We start from the raw sequence: 8,453 nt of genomic DNA on the forward strand, positions 1-8,453 counted from the left end.
GTCGCCTGAGGGGTGGATATAGAACTATAGGTTTACAAGTGGTAGATCACTTCCAGTATTTATAATTAGAGTATGCAACCATCAGCCTTTACATAACCAGCCACAGCCAGAGCTACTGTAATGGAAAACCCCAACCATTGGCATGGGTATCAACAATTGACTAGCTCAACATGTCAAACAAATACACAATGCAACAAGGTGAACAAATTAAGGCTAGTAGGACGTTAATAGTCGTCATGGAAACAATAATTATATGAGATAATTCCTTGTGAAGGGTGAAAAAGGGTGATAAATAAATACAGTACATTTTTTAGGCAAATTTGTGTTCTACATGCTTAAAAAACTGACCCAATGTAGCACCAACACAATACTGATGTACTCCACCCAGAGCCAGTGGGTTGTTTCGACCCAGTGTTATTTTTTATATTACTTTTGGTTTATTTACCCAAACCAAAATATTGTCACTTTGACCCAGTTAGACAAAATTAGCTCAAGTTTTAACTTTAAAATTGTCACAAATGTATTGTTAGTTGTACAAAGCAAGGTGCATAACACATTTAAAACTGCAAACGATACTGTACATGTCTTATTGACAATCAGTAACAAATGGTGACATGTCCTGTAAGCTAGAGTAGGTTATAACAGTTTGCAACCATAACATAGAAGTTTGGGCAAATAACCCAACAGAAATATTAAAAATAACAACAACGCTGGGTCAAAACAACCCTTCTTAAGTGGTTTTCTACCTATGGGCAATTTTGACGCAGTGATTTTTAGCATGTACTTTTATCTTTTTGCTTTTGCAAACCATCACATACCCAACAATACCTTAGAGTTGTTTCTGCAGCTACATTAAAGGGGTACTCCAACAATTTACTATTGCACTGCCACGAGAACGAGACAGATTAAAGAAAGGGTGACCAAAATCGAAACAGCAGAAGTATCTTCCAATTGGGCTTCTTGGGACAGGTAAATGTCTGTCAAACACCACATCACCAGTTTGTAAAGTGGGGTTAAAAAAATTTAATGTCTCGTGCCTAATCTGAGATAACCCCGATGAACTCTACTGCCATCATCAGGGTCATTATACAACTCTTTTTAACTGTGTCCCCTTTAAAAACACAACAATGTCACACAAATGAGCTTTGAAAAATCAAAAACCAAAAGAAATATATGACAGAAAATAATCAAGTATGAATTAAAGATCGGATTAAGAAGATGAACACATTTGCAGTTTGTCAACCACTCAGTGCTTGGTCTTAGATTTGAAATCACCTGGCATATCTGAAAATGCCGGGATATTACATTGAGTGCGTTCTGCTGCATCATTAGTTCACTTCGCTAATGAGCTAAGATCCCCTCCAAATGAAGATGCTTCACCTTTGTATTCCCTTCCCTCATTCTTTCTCGTAAAAGTGAAACGTGAAAGGAGCAGGAAGGAAGCCAACACTGCAGGAGACTAAATGAAGACGTAAAAAAATGGGCCAGTAAAAGAACTGAGAAGATATTTTCGTGACCACACAGTGTAAATCTACAAGTGGCTGCTGTCAAGTTAAAACGTGTTCAAGTATTTTTTTCTGAAATATACTCAGTAAGTACAACACCTAGATGATGTGTCCAGTCAGATACCGTTTTTCTTGTATTATTTGCGTGTTGTTTGACGCGTTTTCACGTGCTGCAACACAATTTAAAATACGCCAACGCTCTAGACAGGATGGGGCGGATGTGTTTTTGGATCCATTCTGCGTCCTTTGTCATAACCAAAGAGTTTGGATTCAGCAGGACTTGACCACACTTTTTCATGATCTCGAGCAACTCTAGAAACGACAGGCTTGATCACTGGACTATCTTTGGTGCAGATGATCCATGCAACCTGAGAGCGTGTTAGTTTCAGTGTTACTATCTCCTCTTAAATTAACATCGACTCCAGTCTGGTCCCCTTTCCAAAAAGAATCTTAAGGCAAAAACTGTAAATCCATTCCATGAAATTATCCCAGATTAATTAGTAATTCCTGCCCTCTCATAGAAGGCTAAGAGAATCTTCAGAGGGTCCACATCCTGCAGGAGCCATTGTGAACTATGTAATTCAGCACACCTTTTTTTTTATATATTAAAAATACGCGTTAGGTCTGAAATAAAATACTACTTTTAATCTTGGGTTTATCACATTCATCTATTCGGTCGAGACCCTCCTAGTTTTTGGATCAAGGTCACCACCAGCGCGGCCCAACTGTCTACGACAGCATTTTGTAGAATTTATTCGTCTCTTTAGATGTTTGTGTGTGCATTTTGTTTTCACTGGAATTTAACATCAATTTTAACCAAATTTCCAGAAAATCCTCAAAACAAAAGGCAAATTACTCTCTCTCTCTCTCTCTCTCTCTCTCTATCTGTGTGTGTGTGTGTGTGTGTGTGTGTGTGTGTGTGTGTGTGTGTGTGTTTGTGTGGTGTGGGCTTTCATCCACTACTGTAATGCGAAAACTAGGAATACGACAATCAAGAAATAGTTGTTGGCACTGATTCTTCATTCGCGTGCAATTAAACCATCTTCTTACTGCTCCACAAATATCTGATGTTTTCTCTGCTTCCATTTTTTTTGCAGTGGACAATAAGTCACATGATTCATGTACATCATTTATTTGCCAAATCTCTTTCCATTGCAGTTTGTTGCATTTTCTGTTTATCGATACATAACCTTTTCCACCTAAGCCAAGTGTAAACATTTTTTTTGCAATATTTTGACTTTTTTTTTTTTTAAATTAGCAGTGTTTCTATTCCAGTTTGGTGGATAGAAACACACTTTTGTCTGGACCATTTCTTGCGGAATACATTTCTGTTTCTGATATTTTCGGCAGGACATGCATCACTCAGTGTTGCACTTATGGCCGTTTATGCCCATACGTCTTCATCAATGTTTAATGAAGCCTCTGATTGATTGTTGCGCTTAGCAAAAAATCCCATAGGGGAAGATGTGAGAAAAAGAAAAATGTCCGACCTTATCATTCAGCCCACTGTTTGATCAAAATCACGAGGATGAAGGCAAAACTGAATGAATCACAGTAACAGATTGCAAAAAGTTCCACATGAAATAGATTGTATTTCTGCCTGAGTTCTTCTTTAGGGCTTTTATGGTGACAATGCCTTGGTGTAATTTATTTTGGGGCACATAAAGGGCAATGACTTTGCATATAACAAGGTCATAAGAATGTGAGACAATTGCAATGATAAAACATGACTCAGGGGTAATGGAGGGAGAGCAGAATGAGATGGAGAATAAGGTCGATGGAGAATAGATCTCCAGGGAGGAATAACGCACTCTGCAGTGACACCAATGAAACACTACCTGATTCATGTATCAGGCAAACTGTGAATGAAAAAATTTCAATGCCCTCTGTCACTTCTTTTATCTGATCTTCTCTCTCTCTTTCAGTATTTCATTCCATCTCCAGCGATGGAACAATCTCCCCTGGTTTCTTACAGTCATTTTCCCATTTCCATGGATCTTTTCAACTCTTTCCCCTCTCATCTACCCATGCACTACTGTGACATAACAACTTTTCCCATTTCTTTTCACCTTCTTTTCATTCTGCCTCCCAACTCATATCTATACCTTTTCCCCCCTTCATTCTTTGCAGTGATTTTCTCTGTCCCTCCCTCCCTAACCATCTTTCATCTTTTCATTCTCTCTCTAATTAACACAATCATACCCTCTCTGATGTGTGCCTCGCCCTGCGTTTCTCCTTAACCTGTGGAAATTTATGCGGCGTGCATTGTCCTACTGCATTACTGGACGAAAACGTTGGTAATATTAGCCTCCTATCTATGCTTGCCAATCGCCTCTGGGTGTTCCTTGCTTTATAATAAGCCCCGCATTGATTCACAGCCCACGACACGTGCTGTGAATTAAAGGAAGCTCACAAAGACTGTTTCAAAGACAGTAATTTTTTGTTCCAAACTGTTGCCCATTTTTTGTTATTGAGGTTATTGAGGAATATTTTTCACGGTAATAACCTACATTTAAAAAAGACAGATCTACTACTTTAATGATGTACTGACTCAGCATTCAAGTTGTAATGGGTGAAATAATTATATACTACTTGCACTTTGCATACACAGAAAATACTGACGTTACTGTATACGTTTTTAGTCTGTATTGACGGTCTTATTGCTGCTATGTTGAACAGTTTAATTACGGCTTTATTATGCCATGTAGAGACAACAGCCATCTGGCTCTGGTAGGCTGTGCTTAGGCACCGTGGTGTTTTGAGCTAAATGCTAATGTCAGCATAGCAATGCTGTGTTCACGTCATGTGGGAGGGAATGTAACGATAGGAAAGATTCCCAGGTTGTACGACTTGCAAGATGGCAGCTGTTAGTCTTCTTGTGCTGCTGCTTCTCACTTATTACTGGAGATAACCTGTTGTCTCAGCCAATAAACACCAACAAAACAAAATTGAAAGAGACAAGTGTTAGCTACACTGCTAACTGCTTTTGCTGCCTAGCAAGCAAACAGTTTGCTAAAAAAACACTATTAATGGCCACTAGCGAGTGTAATTTGAACAAGTGTAATTATGTTGAGTGACAGGTGTTTTACTTAAGCGTTGGATATGTGAATGTTAAGGCTATCTTTTAAATCTCAGCATTTAATCAGCTTTAGCAACAGTATTTGGTAGCATTTCTGTACTTTTTAGCACAAAGTCGGATATTTTGGAGCTTTTACTGTCATAACTATGACTTGAATATTGATGTGAGGAAGAATTGGGAAACTGGTAATTACAGTAACGCATAGGATGTGAACGTGGCATAACATGCTCACAATGACAATAACATGCTGATGTTTAGCAAGTATAATGTTCACCAGGTTCACCATATAACTTTAGCATATTAGCATGCTAACATTTGATAAGCACAAAAAAAGTATATCTGAGGCTAACAAAAACATCTGCCAAATGAACAAATATAATATTGTATCTATTAGTCACAAACCAAAGTATTGGACAAACTAACATTTTAACCTGCTGGAGGCATGGGAGGAAAGGTCACAATTATTAGGTCTTATCCTGTGGGCACCGTGAATGTCAGTACAAATTTCTTCTTTGACCTTGGTGCTGACGCTGGATGAAAAGTTAGAGGATCACCAAAGTCATTGGGATTCATCCTCTGGGAAACATGAAAATCTGTGCAAAATTTCATGTCAATCCATCCGCCAGTATGGATTGCCAGTGTAGAGAAATAGGGTGGCTAAAAATCCTCCCAGGCTAAAATTTAAAAAGCGCACACAATTTATTCCGTATGTCATGCCTGAGCTATTACCCAGCTTTAGGTCATGGATATGCTGATTACTTTTTTGTTTTTCTTTTCAGTTTTACTGCGCCAAAACAAAATTTGCTGAGTCTTTCATTATATGTGTCATAATGCAAGCATCAAATATGTACAGTCTTCCTCAGTCGCAACAGGGTGCCTGCAGAACAAGGCTTTTCCCATTTGCCAACATCAGTATCAACTTACAGCATCATGAAGAAAAACATTAAAATGGAATAAATCAGACGCACCTTATCTGTCATCTATAATAAATGTAGAGCAACATAGGTTCTTTTGGAGACCCTATTCCAAAGAAATATTGCTAATTTACAGAATTTAACATTTTTAAAATTGCACACATGATTTACTTTAAATATAAGCCATTACACTGCTTTTTGATAAATTACTTTGTTGTTGCTACAGGCACTCATTATGCAGTGACAGGACCAGAGTTCATGAATACAAATGACTACACTGCTAAAGTTTATCTCTGGGCATGCAGACTCAGCAAATCCCAGAAGTATCCGTACCAAATTAAGCTGTTGTTACAAAGTAAAGAAAATCACATCACAATGGATTTCATGCTGGCTTTAGCACAACATACCATACCTCACAAATGGAGCAACAGAGATTTATATGCACTAAATGTCCAAATATGTTGAAATATACAGCTAAGTGTTCACAAGAATGGTTTTACAATATGTCAGGGTGAATCAGTTGTGTAACGAAACATTATGGGTTTCCTTCTGTTTTTTTATCTTTTAGATTGCACACTTTGGCTTCAGATCCTTAAATACTTGGTATTAACAAACCTGCGGGAGACTGAAATCTGCAACAAAAAAGATTTTAAATTCTCACCATGTTATGGAAAGCCAACAAGCATTACTTCAGGAATTTAAAAAGGACTTTTGGACAGAGCATGAAAATTTATCATCTTCCATTTTTTAATCTAAGTTCCCCCCTCTTTTTCATCATTCTCTATATTCTTTTTTTCTTCTATTACTATGCAAATCATATATGCTAATTTACATTTTTTCAAGAAGGAAAAAAGGCTAAGACCAACCAACCAAATTGTGATGCGCTCGTCATAACTTTGTCAAACTTAGCCTTTGCCTTTATGACAATCTACCTCTGTCATTCTGCCTCTTTCACCTACATAATTGCTCCCTATTATACTTGGCATCGGGAGGGATGCTATAAACAGATTGATGAAAACCATCTTTGACAACTCCGATCCAGCTAGCTATCATCATTTGGGCCCACATGGACAGTAAACCTCACCAGAGATTACACTGAATCTGCTCTTGTTATGAATGACTCACTATGGGTGTAATTAAGCTTCTAATGTGATTTAATCTCTCCATTTTGAAAACCCATATTTACCAGCCGTCTCACCTATCAGCAATCCAATGCACATTGAGTACAGTGCTGCCAGTGAATTGTGGGAATGTTCATTAGTCTTTCTAATTGGCTGGTGATAGAATATCTGGACCAGATATTAACATTAGGAAGTACCTGCTACGAGAAACACAAAGGCTTCATGTCTCATATCTAATGCCATTAATATTAATGAAGCCATCCTTTTACTGTCTCTACAGTAATTAAGAAGACATCATAGATAATGTCACTGTATCCACTATGGGTGTAACATTTTGTAAGTCAATACACAAGTGCACATGTTTTTATATTAGGAACATGCTTGCATGGTGTCTGGATTAACCAATTGCCAAATGGCCTGTATCTTAAGGTGGCTAATGTTAGCTAATGGTGGCAAACCTAGCAATAGATATTGCTTACTTCCGTAACGGATAACTGAATCATTCACTGACTCCGTGACTTTTTTACTTGAGCTACTGTTGCGCTACACTATATCAAGTCACAGACCAACTTTTCAATGGTTTTATCACTAAGGTAAATGCATGGTAACGCACCAGGAGACGTGTTTGTTGTTTCCTGCTAGTGGTCGCCTGATTATGTATTTTAAGCAACTCCTTTTAGCCTGGTCTTGGGGAAATGGATTTAGAGCAAAAATCTGAGAACAATTTAAATATTTCAAATGAATATGATTTAATTTGAATTTTAAAATTAGCTTTGGTGAATGGACTTTAAGCAGTAGTTGAACATTTTGAGAAATAATCTTATTCTTTTCTTGCAGAGTGTCACATGAGAAGATTAATACCACCCTCACGTCTGTACAGTAAATATGAAGCTACACCTAGCAGCTGGTTAGTTTAGCTTAGCACAAAGGGTGGAAACGGGAAAACAGCTCGCCTGGCTCTGTCTGAGGTGAACAAAATTTGCCTACCAGCACCTCTGAAGCTCACAAATTAACATGTTGTATCTCGTTTGCTTAATCCATACAAAACCAGGTGTAAAAACAAAAAGTTGTGGTTTTGCAGGGGTTATGTGGCAGACTATTTCTTGCTCAGGTGCAGTGTCTTCCCAGAGTCTGCGTAGAAAAACTCTTAGGAAATAAGGGGAAGTTTAATGGCAATGAGGCACCAACAGCTTGGCACCTAATTCTTTAAAGAGAGAGCTGGAACTAATAGAAATTCAAAGGATGCTTTAGGAGCCAGATAGTTCAGGTACAGTAAAGTGGCACACAGCAGCAGGCTCGCTTAATTATAATCTTTGAATTTCTTCTCTGTCTAGATCTTTGAATGAGTGTCTTGGTCTGCATTAAGTGCTGGGTGCAATGGTCCAGTGCTGTTCCCCTGAAGGTGTAGGCCAAGATGGAGCACTGCCCTAGATGGCAGGCTTATGGTGTTGCTACAGTCATATACAGTATGTAGCTATCATTTGCACACACACACACGCCCACTGCATATCCCAAAAACACTGATCATTTTTAAAGTTTGACAGAAAAATGAAAATTATTTTTTATTTAACCTTTCATACATATCCAGAGTCTTTGCCAGCAGTCATTGCTCGTTTCATTTTCCAAAACTCCATGAGATCTTTCACTGACTTGGGCCCTTCTCTGTTGGGAAATACCATGGTAACGGTGCTGGCAAGAGCTAACCCTCAGCTAGCTCAACAAACACATACACACATTGCACAAACACTCACACACACACTGCTGCTGTCGCTAGAGTTCCCCGCCAGAATCGGGCGATTGATATACTGTATCCCCCGTGGCCTGGGGGCCTCAC

The sequence above is a fragment of the Xiphias gladius genome, chromosome 2 (assembly GCF_016859285.1).
Source record: "Xiphias gladius isolate SHS-SW01 ecotype Sanya breed wild chromosome 2, ASM1685928v1, whole genome shotgun sequence".
In the NCBI taxonomy this organism is placed as follows: Eukaryota; Metazoa; Chordata; class Actinopteri; order Istiophoriformes; family Xiphiidae; genus Xiphias; species Xiphias gladius.